The sequence below is a fragment of the Balaenoptera physalus genome (genome assembly GCF_965194825.1).
Source record: "Balaenoptera physalus genome assembly, chromosome: 21".
NCBI lineage: Eukaryota > Metazoa > Chordata > Mammalia > Artiodactyla > Balaenopteridae > Balaenoptera > Balaenoptera physalus.
The window spans coordinates 31,286,456-31,302,888 of NC_138902.1; the positions used below are offsets into that span (position 1 = coordinate 31,286,456).

The following is a 16,433-nucleotide window of genomic DNA, read 5'->3' on the forward strand; positions in this document are numbered from 1 at the left end:
TTAATATCTGGGCTGTTTTATTTGGGTTCTTCCAATATGGTTTGCTCATATTCTTTACCTTACTTTTTGAGGGAATTCAAGAGGATATTCATGTTTTTAAACTCTAAGATGTCCATTCCTGTCCATTCAGTACGATCCAGAAATAGTTTGGTAAGGCTATGTTTTAACATAGTGTGTATGCACAAAAGATGGATAGTGAGTAAAACTAACAGTGAAATAATCTCAGATAGTTCTTCTAATGTACTTGGTTAATTTGATAATTTTTTTAAAAGGCTACCTACATTTTTCCTGGTGCCTTATCCCACCCAACAGAAACCTTTAGTTTTTCATCAAATAGAGAGGGTGTTCTATTTGTGTTTTAAAATTCACTAAGCTATATACATGTGATATGTAACTATTCAAAGTATATGTATCATAATCTCTGTGGCAACCAGATGGTCTCTACACACTTATGAATGATGATCTAATTAAGCGATTCCTTCTCCCTTGTTTATTGCTCTATCCTGAATAGTGTGCATCTTCCAAAGTATGGTCATTTAGTAAAAGAAGTACCAAGTGAGCCAGAGGTACTTATATATTCCACAATATGTCACACAATAACCCTGTACAAGTCAAATTCTTTTAGATGAGATGAGAATATCCTAAAATAAATTAGAAACTCCTCTGATGTATCTTCTTCTAAGGTGAAATGAGACACTGCACAGATCAGAGGTACTATTCTATTTGTCAACAATCAACCTTTCACTCCATTTTAATATTATTTAATTCTATGGAAAAAAACAAGTTTTATTGCATTCCTTTTTTAAAATGGGGGGAAAACTGTGCAAGTAAGCATGATCAAACGTCTGTTAGAGCTGGTTAATACTGATCTTATTGCCTCAAAGTCTCTCCAGTAGTGTCCAAGAAATTATGTTTAAGGTCCATCTGAAGGAAAAAAGCACTGGAGAGGCAAGAAAGGACTTGGGTAAAAAGCTTCAGAGGATTGTAGGGAGATGGAACTTGCTGCTTAAAAAAATTACGTTGAGCTCTGGAGCATCTCCATTTCTTAACACACCTTCCAAACCATTCATTGCGATAGTTTTACCCATGTTTAAAGGCTCATATTATATGCAGTTTGGGGGCTTTTATAAATTCAGAAATAAAGTAATAAAAAGAGTAGAATATTGAAGGCTTCAGAGTAGGGCTATAAAAGACTCAATACTGCTAAATAAGTCCCCAAACAAAAATGTTCAGTCCACCCCGCCCCAAAACCTATGTGTAATAGAAAATGCACAGCAAGAAGCAGAGGAAAAGCATGTAGCGTGGAATAAATCACACACTGAACAGTCTAGAACCAAAGGAAAAAAAGCAAACAACGTACATATACACAAAAGCCTAAGAAGCAGCTATTCTCCTCATGTCTTTAGGTGAGTACCTCTACCCAGTAGATTATAGTTATGAAAACAACTCAGTTGTTTTTTCTTTTTAAAGTAAAAAACTGTTTCCCATCATGCTCCATTTTCTAGAATCTTTTTGATTGGTTGGTGTAAACAAAAAGCAAAGCACATAAACATGCAAGCGTGCGTGCGCATGCACACACGCACGCGCACACACACACACCCACCTAAAATGTGAAAAATGCAGATATATAACTCTGGTATTAGAAATCACTTCAACTTTATACTTAGGAACTTATAGACCCTTGATTCCCCCCCCAAAATATTTTTCCTTGTCCTTATTCTTTAAATTCCCAACCACCAAAAGAAAAAAGGAAAAAAATAAAAGGCTTTAAATGCACATGTTTCAAGTCAGTGTCTTGTTAACAAAAAAGGTAGCATTTTCTTCACTTTGCATTGTTAAAGATGCAGGCATAAATCAGGGAATGTTAAGACTAGCATGTATTAAAAAAAAAAGCAATATAAACAGAGCATATATCTTTCAAAAAAGGCTAAAACACTAACAAATACAAGTCAATGCACATATTTTTAACTAGTGCAATTGTGTCTACAGTGGAGTAAATGTTATTTTGTGTGCCAGACATTGCAATACTGTTCATCTCCCTTTTATCATGCAAACATGCCAACTTTATCATTAAAAAAACCTTTATTGGGTCACATTCATGTTGCCCTCCTACCCAAATTAAGGGGGAAAAAGTCAATAAAAGAGCTCCTCACGATTTCCTAACTATGAACATAAAGCTCCTAGATAAGAGCATATAGGCTGAATTTTTCAGATTTGTATTAAAAAAATTATAATTTAGGTAGATGTCTTCCTTACGGATTACAACACAATGTGAAGTTACACTACTCTGAAATTTGTACCAGCTGTACAAAAACGAAAGCAAGAGACCATGAAAAAATTATGTTCTTCGTGGCCTGAGAGCCTACACATTTTTGAGTAATTTAAAAGGGTAACTGTGAGAGCCTGACATTTTTCTGTATCTCACCTCTTCTGCCTCTGTAGGATTTGTAAATCAAAGTCAGTAACATCTTAGTAGCAAAGGTCTCGTCTGTCTCCCCCTCCTTCCCTCCTAACTAATCCTACTCAATTTTCTCTCATCTTCCTGAGCATTTTCCATGAACAGCATTGCAAGTTGGTTTAAAAAAAAAAAAAGGAAAGAAGAAAAAGAAAGTTTTACAAGGGTTTTGTTGGTTAATTATTTACTGGTGGAATCACTCCACCAGGAGTTTGATTTCATTGGCTAGCCGTTGGTTCATGTTGGATAGGCCCCCTGGGAGCTTGGTGAGCAGCTCTCGCTCCGTGGTTTCAGGGTCGCTGTCAACAGAGCTGGAACTTGCGCTCATGTTGTCGACAGCAGTGTTGGCTGGGGGACCCAGCTCCTGCTCACTAGTCTCACTGGCCATGGACACCGCGGAGAGCAGGGACACACGCCAGGTGAGCCGGCCAGAGGGCAGAAGGGAGGCGGCATAGTCCGCCATGATACCAGCTACATCCAGATTACAAGCCTTATCAAAGGCTATGAAACCTACATTTGCATTGGCCTCTCAGACGCAGAAGGAGCCGTTGTCTTTCATCAACAGGTCAATGCCACACACATCCATTCCCAGGATATTAGACACCTGGATAGCTAGCTGTTTCCCTTGTTCACTCAAGGAGCACATCATCCGTACACCACCTAGTGAGCAGTTGCTTTGCATCCCCCCATCTGTTGAACAGCGTAACATGGTGCCAACTGCACGGCCTCCCACAACAATGACACGTACAGCCCTTCCATGAGACTCTTTAACATACTTCTGAAACAGGTATGGAGCTTCATGGCGAATAAGATGGCTTAGATCAGCCAAATGGTGCTTATCGCGAGCCAAGAAAACTGCTTTGCCTTTATGACCCCGTGTATTCTTCACTACCATTTGGAACTCCAGTACTTCAGCTTCATCAATCATTTTAGCAAAATTTTCATGACCACCATAAGAGAAAGTATCTGGCAGAGGAAAACCATGACCTGCCAACTCTTGAAACTTCCAGAACTTATTACCACAGTTCAGGATGGCTTGAGGTCAGTTCACCAACCTGCATCCCATCTTCTCTAGATGGCGCAAAACAGTAATGTCACTATCACTTTGCACCCAAGGGGTTGGTACTCTCGCTACCACCACCTGAGGGTAAGCAGTAATTAGTTCTCCTTTGGTACGAAGACCCAGGTTTCCTTGCTCAGTTGTTAGCACCACCTCATCCATCACCACAGCCCTAAAGTCCAGTTCCTCCTCGCGACATTTGGCCTTTAACGCTCGTAAGATCTCTTTTTGAGGATAGTCTTCCCTGATTCGACGATCTGTCAAAAACCACAACTTGGCGGCCACAGAGCTACACGTCTTGATCTGCCTGTTCTTCCTTTTCTGGGATTACTTCCTCCCGAATATAGACTCTTTCTAGGAATGTAGGAGCTCTCACAGAGTCTGAAATCTGTAGTGCAGGCTGGCAGGAAGGGCAGGTGAGAACTCTAGGGCCAAAGCTTCAGTCCTCTGCTGAAAAATCTCCCAGGCATGCAAACTCTTAGTTGCAGCATGCATGTGAGATCTAGTTCCCGACCGGGGATCAAACCCGGGTCCCCTGCATTGGGAGCTCGGAGTCTTAACCACTGCGCCACCAGGGAAATCCCTACCAAAGAATTTTTAAAGAATTATTCATTTTTTACATGGAAAGAATAGATGAATCCATTATGTATATGTATATGTGTGTATGCATATATGTATATACATATACACATAAATAAATATATTTCATGAACACAGAAATAAATAAATGTCTGGTAGGACTTGTGAAAATTTCTGAGGTTGAGTCTGGGCTTAACAGAAATAATGCTGTGATTAATAGAGTTGCTGGTATGGGCCCAGGAGGCAAAATCTGTGGCCCACATGGCTCACATTTGCCATCTCAAGATCATGTACTTGTCAGTTTTATAAAACTTATATGTTACATCACATGTATCATTTCTACTGATGCAGGTTTGATGAGAACAGAATAGGTGTTCTCAAAAGAGATGGAACTCAAAAAATTGAGGATTGACGATCACAATGCATCATCCAAAAACACCAGCAGAGGAAGAAAGCTACCTATGTTGATTATTTGACACTGTAAAGTATCATATAATAAAAGTCACCTTTTTTAAAATATTTATTTATTTATTTTTGGCTGCGTTGGGTTTTCGTTGCTGTGCATGGGCTTTCTCTAGTTGGGGTGAGCGGGGTCTACTCTTCATTGTGGTGCACAGGCTTCTCATCACGGTGGCTTCTCTTTGTTGCAGAGCACGGGCTCTAGGCACACGGGGTTCAGCAGTTGCAGCACGTGGGCTTAGTAGTTGTGGCTCGTGGGCTCAAGAGAGCAGGCTCAGTAGTTGTGGTGCACGGGCTTAGTTGCCCCACAGCATGTGGGATCTTCCTGGACCAGGGCTCGAACCTGTGTCCCCTGCATTGGCAAGTGGATTCTTAACCACTGTGCCACCAGGGAAGTCCAAAAGTCACTTTTCTTAGTAGAACGAAACCAGAACTTCCAAGGTGAAGAGTGGAAAGAGACTCTCCTTGATTGAGTCACAGACTCTGTTCCTGAGACGCACTTTTGCATCGAAGTCTCATTAATTCTTGCTGCTGCCACTGTGCCCTCCACAAGGACTGCTCTCCCCAGCTGTGGCCTAAAGTCCCCCTATGATTCTCTGAGGCACAGCTGACACAAAGCTGACGGTTCAAAAGACTTTACCAAAGGTCGATGGATTACAAAAGAGAAATAAAAAGATATACCATAATTTGAGTACTCCTAATCAGATAGAGCTTATCTCCGGAGTTCATAGGCCCTATCCTTCCTTACATGGAATTCTGCAGAAATGGAAAGGCCTCTCCTGGGTCCTTTCTACTGATTTCTAGCCTACCCCCAATGAGGGCAGAAATTAGCTTAATATACACCATTTGGGAGTGCCCCGACACCTAACCCAATGGAGAGCACCTGAGTTCCCCATCCTGCCACAGATCTGGATTCTTACATGATGACATGCATTTCCCTTCAGGACTGACTCTGGGGGTGATCATGCCAGGGCAGTCCTACCTCAACGTAGTAATGCAGGAGCCACCAAATACACAGGACAAAAGGTAAAAGTTCACGGTAACAAGGCGGGGGTCATTTGCAAATTGAAGTTAGTCTAGAAACTAAGGAAAGATACCAGGAGCTTTGGTTTATATACAAAATAATTCTCAGGACATAGGTTAAATAAGAAGATATGGCAGTATTCTGATTTAAGAAGTAGTCTTCTAATTTTTACTTGTACATTCAATTGAGTTTAATTAAATCTTTGTGTTATTTTTCATCTTTCTTGGATTTCAGATAGAGTAACCACCATCCTGGTTTACCTAGGACTGAGAGGTTCCTAAACTCAGGACTTTCTGTGCTAAAAGCAACAGTGCTGGTCGAACCAGGACAGCTGTCACTCTGATTACAGCCCCGACTAAGAACCTACTTAAACTATGAACTCTCTTCCAAGGAAGAGGCAAATACACTTGATATTTTGTGTAAAGTTTCATGAACTACCTGAAACCCACTTGTGAACCCCCAGATGTTCATGGAGCCTGGGTTAAGGAATCCAGACTTATATAAATACATTTTGGATTTTTATGTAAACTTATTTAAATCTTTATTTCCTGAAGTAAAATCATACTTTTTGCAAAGGGTCAAATCCAATTACCTTTTTGAGATTTTATATTATTTAATTTAATTTATTTATTTATTTTTGGCCATGTGGCATGTGGGATCTTAGTTCCCCAGCCAGGGATTGAACCCAGGCCCACTACAGTGGAAGTGCAGAGTCCTAACCACTGGACCACCGGGGAACCCCTAGATTTTATATAATTTTAAATCAAGATTTATTTTGGTGTGTTTCCTTTTCAGTCATATCTAGAGACCGTGTTGGAAAATATCAAGAATAGAGGAAGAACAAGAAGATTTACCTGATGTTGAGAAGTGGCTGGAAGGATTCAGAAACTTGAGAGAAGAATTTGAAAAATATGACCCAGAAAAAATAGGTAAGGTAAATGTGTTTTAAGAATCATACTAGGCCCACATTTAATTATTTTGTACTTAAGAACAGTTCAGATTAAAAATAATACATATTCACTGTGGAAAAATTAGAACCTACAGGAAAGTACAACCAAGAAAACATACATCACCTAATAATTCCATTACTTGGTGACCATCACCATTATCATATTGGTATATTTCTTTCTTTTTTTAAAAAAATATTTATTTATTTATTTATTTATGGCTGTGTTGGGTCTTCGTTGCTGCGCGTGGGCTTTAGTTGCGGCGAGCAGGGGCTACTCTTCGTTGCGGTACGTAGGCTTCTCACTGCGGTGGCTTCTCTTGTTGCGGAGCACGGGTTCTAGGCACGCGGGCTTCAGTAGTTGTGGCACGCGGGCTCAGTAGTTGTGGCACATGGGCTTAGTTGCTCTGCAGCATGTGGGCTCTTCCAGGACCAGGACTCGAACCCGTGTCCCTGGCATTGGCAGGCGGATTCTTAACCACTGCTGCACCAGGGAAGTCCCCATGTTGGTATATTTCTATCAAGTCCTTTAAAAAGTAAACAAATAAATAAAACAAAAATTAGGGTCAGCCCCAATTACTTTTATTTGTGAACATAGTTACTATTACATTGTGAATATTTCAACCAACCATTAACTAGAATTTTCACATGAATTTTAGTCTGCTCAAGATTTTATCAAATGACATACCGTAAAAAAACCTATTTTTTTCTACTTTACTCTCAACACTCTACGCTCCAATATTTCGCTTCTTGTCACCAAATGTGTGTGGGTTTTTTCCACACCAACCAATTCTCCAATTCTCTGTGAGTGCCACCAACTGGGTGTCCTGTGATTTAATTCAATTCTGCTACCTGGAGATAGCATCAGAGCCCTCAAGTTACAGGCTTAGTCTCACAAGAATGCCTTTCCCCACTCCAGACACCAAGTGCAAGTCCAGGTTGTCACCTGTGCTTCGGACAAACTGGTCATGAATCGGAGGTTCCCATGACCCCTCCTCAGGTTCAAGAATTTGGTAGAATGGCGAACAGACCTCAGGAAAACAGGTTACTTACTACATTACTACTTTATTATAAAAGGCTACAACTCAGGAATAGGCAGATGAAAGAAATGCAGAAGATAATGTACGGGGGAGGGGTTCGGAGCTTCCATGCCCCACTGGGTATGCCACCCTCTCAGCACCTCCATGTTTTCACCAACCCAGAAGCTCTCCAAACCCTGTGCTTTAGGGATTTTTATGGAGGCTTCATCACATGGGCATAATGGATTATTAACTCAATCTCCAGCCCCCGCTCCACCGAAGATGGGGTGGGGCAGGGCTGAGCAGCCCAAGCTTCTAATCATGGCTTGGTCTTTCTGGAGACCAGCCCCCATCTAGGAACCCAGCAAGAGTTGCCTCATTAGAACAGAAGACATTCGTATCACTCAGGACATTCCAAGAATTAGGTTCATCAGGGGCCCTGGGTCAGGAACTGGGGTCAAAGACCATATATTAGAACAAAAGATGCTCCTAGCACTTTTATCACTTAGGAAATTACAAAGGCTGTGGAAGCTCTGGCCAGGAACCAGGGATAAAGACCAAAATATGTGTTTCTTATTATATCACATCACAATTCTCCAACTAGTGTTCGGCATGTAAGTTATTACCAGTTATTCACTATTATATTTATTATATTTAATAGTTCAATGAATATGCATCAATTTTTGTGTACTTATTTCTTTAGGGCAAAAAAATTGTGAATATCTTTAGGAATATTGCCAAAATTGCTCTTTAGAAATTCCAATTCACATTCTTACTAACACTATACACCAGCATTAGCTTCCCTGGCCTACATTGGGTGTATTAGTTATCTATTGCTGTATAACAAGTAACCCCCCTCCACCCCAATTTGTCAGCTGAAAACAGTAAGCATTTGTTATCTCTGAGTTTCAATTGCTCAGGAATCTGGGCTGGGTGTCTCTGGCTCAGAGGCTCTCATGAGACATGGTTCAGCTGTCAGCCAGAGCTGCTGAATGAAGCCTCAACCCGGGGAGGATCCACTTCCAAGTTCAGGTACTGGCCGTTAACCAGACACATTCATCCCTTGTGATGTAGGCCACTCCACAGGGCAGCTCACAACACAGCAGCTGGCCTCCCTCAGAGCAAGCAAGCAAGACAGAGAAAGTACCCAAGAACGAAGCCTCAGTCTTTTTATAACCTCATTTTGGAAGTAATGTCCCATGATGTTGCCATATTCTGTTTGTTACAGCAAGTCACTGAGTCCAGCCCACGTTCAAGGGGAGGGCATTATACAAGGGCACGCACACCAAGATCTGGAGACTATCACAATATTTTCATTTTGATAAAGCTTTGCCAAAACTAACAACTCAATTTTATTTTACTTTGCTTACATTTGATTACCTGTATAGTTGAACACATTTTTTTTCTAAGTTAATATTTTATCTAGTAAGCTAATGTTTATTGAGCATTTTCAATTAGCCAGACACTGAACTAAGCATTTTATGTACATTTTTTTATGCAGTCTTCCCAACAATCCAATAATGTAGGCAGTATTATTAATCCCATTTTACAGATGAGGAAACTGAGACAGATTTTTTTTTTTTGTTATCAAAGATTATATAACTGGTAAGGAAGCTCCACAGTCCATGCCCTTAACTAGTCTTGTCTTATATGCTTCTCATGCCCATGTATGTATTTGTACTTTATACATATGTATATATCCATAAATAATATATACAACTTCATTTTAAAATTACACATACATATCATACTGTACAAATAGTTTTGAATTTTTTTCGCTGAACATTGCTTTTGAGATTTATCCAAGTGGATACATGCAAATACATTAGTTCATTCATTTTGGCTACTGTGTAGTATCCTGTGGTGTGAACGAATCATTTATTTATTTAGCTCATTTCCTATTTTTTTAAAACATATTCACATGGGTATTATTTATTAGAGATTTTAAAGATAATGGTTTATCTTATAGGTTATTTGCAGTGTTTTGATTTCTACTTATTTGTATCAATGTTCTCATAAGGGAAGGTTAGTTTCAATTTCTTCACATTAGAGGTAATGCTACACTGAACAGCTTTCTATACATTTTCTTGAGCACATTTTCAAGACTTTCTCCAGGGTAGACACCTCAAATGGAATCATTGTCCAAAATCATTGTGCAATTTAATCAACGGCAATGTATAAAATTTTCTGCTTTGCCTATATCCTTGCTGTGTTAGTTTGCTAGGGCTGACATAATAAAATACCACAGTCTGGGTAGCTTAAACAACAGATATTTATTTTCTCATAATTCTGGAGGCTGGAAGTCAAAGATCAAAGTGTCTTCAGGGTTGGTTTCTTCTGTGGCCTCTCTCCTTGGCTTGCAGATAGCTGTCTTCTCCCTGTGATGTCATTTGGTCTTCCCTCTGTGAGAGTCTGTGTCCTAATTTCTTCTTATAAGGACACCAGTTATATTGGATTAGGGCCCAACCTAACAACCTCATTTTACCTAAATTACCTCTTTAAAGATGCTCTTTCCAAATAGACACATTCTGAGGCGCTGAGGGCTAGGACATCAACATCATCATATGAATTTTTATTTTTTTTATTTTTTAAAATTTTTATTTACTTATTATTTTTGTTTGTATTGGGTCTTCATTGCTGCGTGCGGGCCCTCCCCAGTTGCAGCGAGCGGGGTCTCCTCCTCATTGCGGCACGCGGGCCTCTCAACGGGGTGGCTTCTCTTGTTGCGGAGCCAGGCTCCAGGCGCGCGGGCCCCAGGAGATGCAGCGCATGGGCTCAGCAGCTGCAGCTCACGGGCTCCAGAGCGCAGGCCCAGCAGCCGTGGTGCATGGGCCCAGTCGCTCCGCGGCATGCAGGATCCTCCCGGACCAGGGCTCGAACCCGTGTCCCCTGCATCGGCAGGCAGACTCCCAACCACTGCGCCACCGGGGAAGCCCCATCATATGAATTTTGGAAGGACACAATTCAGTCCCTAACACTTGCAATACTTGGGTCTATCAATCTCAATGGTTTCTAAAATCAATTTAATGGTTGTAAATGGTATTGTGTCATTTAACCTGTATTGACATGTCTATTTTCCATACTAGACAGTAGTTCTTGAAGCTAGGGCCTTTGTCTTACTGATCTTTGTGACCCCACTGGGCAACGCATAATTGGCATTTAGTAAATACTTACCATTTGAATTACATTTTTAAATCAACTTGAAGACATAGAAGCTAGTAGGTTCTGCAGGCTTAGCCTGGTTAGAATTCTTATTTTCTTCTAAGTTGTTTTTATTAATTTCTTAAAATTCTATTAAATTTCTTAAGTTGTTTTTTTTAATTTCAAGATTCATGAGGTACATAGTTGTCATTCATGTAAATAATTCCCTGTCTTGATTATCCAGTTTGCATCTTATCAAGGAGTTCTGCTTTCTTCTTCTTTTACTGTGAGTCTCTGAAAAGCATTTCCCTGATTTTTAGAAATCTCAAGAAGCCTAGGCAAGGTGGGGACACAGTAAACAAAACGCAAAGTCAACCTAATTTGCTTTGGTTTTTAGTTCTGCCAAAGGTATGAATCAGTTGAGTTAAATGAAGATTGAGAATGAACCTAGAGATTAAGTTATCAATTGGAAAAGATAATTTGATTTAAGTGTTGAGCATTTGTTTGTATATATTCTTTCATCATTTTATGAATGACATTATTTTATAAAATTTTAAATTAAGTTAGTCTTAAATATACAGGTTCTAATTAGAAAGAAATAATCTTTCACTAAAAAATTTCACAGCTGCCTTCCTATTTCTGGATGTTTTAGCAGGGAATGAGCTCTCCCTCTTCTGGACTGTTGTAGCACCTTATATGTAGTTGTTATCTTGTATAAATGACTATTAACATGGAGTTTTAATTCTCCAGTTGTAATATAAATCCCAAGAAGATAGTCACTATGACTTTACAGCCCTATTGTGTCTTATACGTACACAGTAGATACTCTAAAAAAATATGCTAAATGCAGTCCCCAAATTGTTCCCCACCATCCTCCCCATGACACTTAACAGGAAGAAAATATTAAAAAACCCAGACCTATGATTTATTTGGCAACTCTGTAAGTAGCAGTGTGTGATTCTCTCTCTCTCTCTCTCTCTCTCTCTCTTTCATTCTCTCGGAGGTTGGAAAGAAAGATTTCAGTCCTGAAAAAGTTTGACTTACATCTGCAGGAGGAATATTCAGACAATTTCCTGTAGAGATACAACCTTGGAAATAGTCCCAATGGCATTAATTATTTGGATCTTCTGAGAAATGTGCAGGATCACAATGATGAAGGAAGGGATCACACACAAAATCCTCCCTAAGCCCATCCACGTGCTCCATATTGTTACTTCCTTTCTTCTAATCCACTAAGTCCTACCAGACTACTGATAAACTTTCAAGGAGACTCAGCTCCTTAGGTTCCTCACCTTTGTGGTGCTATGTCTCCCTGGGGACCTTGAATTGTGGACAAGGGGCAGTCTGGTCCACAGATGGTCCACGAGAAGTTGGCCTTTAGGAACAAAGGTGTTAACATGAAACTGCTCTGCGTTGTTACTAAAATTATTAGTATTATTATAACAATGACTTTCATGGAAGGATCAGTCTGCCTTCGCTCGCTGAGGAGGTTACCACAGTGCATGGGAGGATACAGAAGTGCTAATCTGGTCTGACTCACTCCTTAATTTTCCCAATGCCACACTTTATTTTTAGCTTTGGTCTTCTGCAGCACTTGACCTTTTGCCTGTATAGAGCAATGTACTGTGGAGCTCAAACCCATAAGCCTCCCTGTCCCATGCAATGTAGGGCATGTATGTGTTAGATATGCCTTCTTTGGAAGCTCTGCAATCCAGAATGGTCTTTTAGGACAAAGCAAAATGGTTTATATTCACACACACACCGAGATACTCATGCACACATACCTCTTTGGTAACATTTCCTTGCGTGTCTAGGGACTTCCCTGGTGGTCCAGTGGTTAAGACTGTGCGCTTCCACTGCAGGGGGCACAGGTTTGATCCCTGGTTGGGGAACTAAGATCCTACATGCCGTGAGGTGCAGGGGTGGGGGGCAAAAAAAGTTTTAAAAAAAACAAAAAACATTGCCTTGCGTGTCTGGTAAGACAATGTTTTTTCTTTTACATCTCTTCTGCCATCTGCTGCAAGAGATTAGTATAATCCTAACATTCATGAAAATATTTTTAAAATGTGGATAAGGCTCTTATACCAAAATATGCATCCCACTTGTTTTATTTTATTTTATTTTATTTTTTAACATCTTTATTGGAGTATAATTGCTTTACAATGTTGTGTTAGTTTCTGCTGTATAACACAGTGAATCAGCTATACGTATACATATATCCCCATATCTCCTCCCTCTTGTGTCTCCCTCCCACCCTCCCCATCCCACCCTCTAGGTGGTCACAAAGCACCAAGCTGATCTCCCTGTGCTATGCGGCTGCTTCCCTCTTGTTTTAGAACAACAAAAACTTAGAAGCTTTTCCCTTCAAAAATAGAAGAGTAGTTAAATAAATCATGGAATATCCATACAATGAGCTACCGTGCAGCCTTTAAAAATGATTTCCTGGGCTTCCCTGGTGGCGCAGTGGTTAAGAATCCACCTGCCAATTCCGGGGGCACGGGTTCGAGCCCTGGTCCGGGAAGATCCCACATGACGCAGAGCAACTAAGCCTGTGCGCCACAACTACTGAGCCTGCGCTCTAGAGCCTGCGAGCCACAACTTTGAGCTCGCATGCCACAACTACTGAAGCCCACATGCCTAGAGCCCATGCTCCGCAACAAGAGAAGCCACCACAATGAGAAGCGTACGCACCGCAAGGAAGAGTAGCCCCCGCTCATCTCAACTAGAGAAAGACCGCGCGCAGCAGCGAAGACCCAACACAGCCAAAAATAAATAAATAAAATAAATAAATTAAAAAAAAAATGATTTCCCTGGGAAAGCTCCTTCTCCGTGCTTCCACTGCCTTCTGTATGCCCCCTTATGGTAGAACGTATTGCTTTTTAGTGTAATTGCTGATTTCCTTACCCATGAGAGCTGGGTCTATGTCTGTCATGTCCACTATTTTGTTCTGTACCAGAGTGTAGGCCCTCATTAAGTGGTGAAAAATAGACCGTGACCATATCTGGCAGATAAGTATCATGTGGTTAATAGAAGTTTTCTCTGAGTGATTGAATATTGGATGGTTTAACATTTCCTCTTTCTTCTTATACTAAAACAAAAATTTTTATTGAGGTAAAAACATAATATTGATTTTACCATCTCAACCATTTTTAAGTGTACGTTTCAGTAGTGTTAATTATATTCACACTGTTGTGCAACAGATCTCTAGAACTTTTTCATCTTGCAAAACTGAAACTCCGTACCCACTGAACACGGATTCCTCCTCCCCTCTGACGCCAGCACTTTTCTACTTTCTGTTTCTATGATTTTTGCTGCTTTAGATACTTCATATGAGAGGAATCGTACGGTATTTGTCCTTTTGAGATTGTCTTATTTTGCTTAGCATAATGTCCTCGAGGTTCATCCATGGTAAATCAAATTTTTGATATGAATTCTGTTACCTCTGTAACCAGAAAAGAAGTTTTGCATAGACTCATAGAAGCTAGAATAACTCTAGAACTTATCGAGACCAATTTCCCCCACCCCTAACTTTACTTTTTCTAGACGAGAGACCCAGAAATAGAAAAGTAACTCGTTCAACGTTAAACGTTAAATAACGGCAAAAGTGAGCCCAACAAATATAAAAATAAGTAACAGAGGTAAATGTTTAGTCCTTTCACACAATTTACAGCCCTTTTAATGCTTTTATTTTCTACTCTGTATTTAGCTGTTTAAAAACAATTGTGTCTTCTAATATTCCATTTCATCTTTGAAACAGAATCATCTGCCCAGGTTATTTCTTTGTTCAGAAAGTACCCAGCACTTTGTTAGGGATTGTGCTTCAGTTTTGTTTGTAAAACGCATTCCACGCATGGTCAAGACTTTCCATTCTGGGCATGGGACTCCTTTTGGCAGGATGAATGGATTTTTTTAGGTTAATGGGGGAATTTGATTCCTGAGCCACACAAATCTAATGGGGTGGAGTCACCAGCAGAGTACCAGAGATATTTCAGTTCAACTGCTTGCTATTATGTAGCATTCTCTCCTCCTAGTCTGAAAGAGAAAAATGTCTGTAGTTACAATTTATCAAATAATTGCCAAAGAAGAGCCTCTTTTTCTTAGTGCCCAAATTAATTAATTAGTTCAAGGAACATGTATTATGAGTTTACCATGTGCACTACTGTCATTTAGAGACACTTTAATACACATATTTCCTGAGATGATAAAAAAAAAAAAATCAGTGATTTTTAGAGCTAAGGGTTAAGGGCAGTTAGCAATCACATAGTCAATTTTTTGACTTTTTATTTATGGGAAACTGAAGCCCAGAGAGGGACTCAGAGTCAAACAGCTAGTTAGTAACGTTCTAGAACTGAGAGGCCTGCTTCTGGCTTCCTGGCCGGGGTTCTGGGCAGTGTTCCCAAGAACAGTACATCCATCACGGAGGATGTCACACAATCCCGGATCGTATGTGGGCTTTGTTTGAAGAGGGACACGGAGAATCTCACTCAGCTTGCCTTTTTATTAACAGTTGTTTTGTTTTGTTTTTTTCCCCCTAATTAACTTGTCAGCATGATTTTCAGTCTTAATACCTGCCCTGGTTTTGAATCGTGAGGAGAAAACTCTGGAGATTTCCAGCCTGAAGTGATGTCAAGCTTGACAGTGTGTTCCAACCCTGAGGGATTATTTTTTCTGCTCTCCAAGAGAGAGAATCAGGAAAGGAAATTCCAAACCTCACCTGAGACTGGGCCCTGTGATATATCATGCACGTCCTTTGGTTGATGTCAAAGGATGACCAAAATCTGCTCTGAGAGGGGCCTTTGGCTTGGTGCTTTCAGTTTTGTTTATGACTGGAAGGTAGGAGTTCTTCTCTAAGTGTGAGGTTACAGTACATTCTGGCAATCTTTCTAACAGAAACACAACATTTTACCTGTTAGGATTTGAGGGAGAGGGGCCTCTCCAATGTTTTACTGTGATTCTCCCACAGCATCCTCTAAAGCACGGTGAAAATGACTTCAGGAATTTTTTTGGTAAAGAAAGACTGCTTCACACTTTGTACTATTTTATGACTTTGTGAGTATATATTACTGATATGAAACTTAGTGGATATATGTACAAATAAATGATCATAATATTCAGAAATGTGGGAAAAAATTATGTCATTATGATACCTTGTTCTGTAGAGTTCCAAAAGTCGAAATGATATTCTTTGGACAAAAAGTACTCCAAACTGGGCTTCCCTGGTGGCACAGTGGTTAAGAATCCGCCTACCAATGCAGGGGACATGGGGTTCGAGCCCTGGTCTGGGAAGATCCCACATGCCGCGGAGCAACTAAGCCCGTACGCCACAACTACTGAGCCCGCGAGCCACAACTACTGAAGCCCGCGTGCCTAGAGCCCGTGCTCCGCAAGAAGAGAAGCCACCACAAGGAGAAACCCGTGCACCGCAATGAAGAGTAGCCCCCGCTCGCTGCAACTAGAGAAAGTCTGCTTGCAGCAATGAAGACCCAAAGCAGCCAAAAATAAATAAATGAATAAATAAATTAAAAAGAAAAAAAACCCCTGCTCCCCCTTCTGCTTTTCCTGTCTGGGCATCTGTCCAAATCATGTAACTAGAAAGCATCCTAGACTTCCCATTCTTCCTCATCCCACATTTAAAGTCACCAAGGATAGAGTCTGCTTCCTGATCGTCGCCCTCATCTCTGCCTTCACTCAGGTGCCGTGTTGTCACTGTGTCATCTTGCCTCGATGGCAGCAGTAGCCTCCTAGCTGGC

The 16,433-nt window shown here is 40.5% G+C and overlaps 1 pseudogene across 1 annotated transcript; it reads right to left on the reverse strand.

The window, feature by feature from the left end:
• Positions 1–717: 717 nt before the first annotated feature.
• LOC309651594 (beta-citrylglutamate synthase B pseudogene) lies at positions 718–13,615 on the reverse strand (annotated as a pseudogene). The gene is made up of 2 exons: positions 13,588–13,615; positions 718–3,869 (listed from the first exon to the last, which is right to left on the reverse strand). The product of its transcript is annotated as a beta-citrylglutamate synthase B pseudogene (transcript).
• Positions 13,616–16,433: the final 2,818 nt, after the last annotated feature.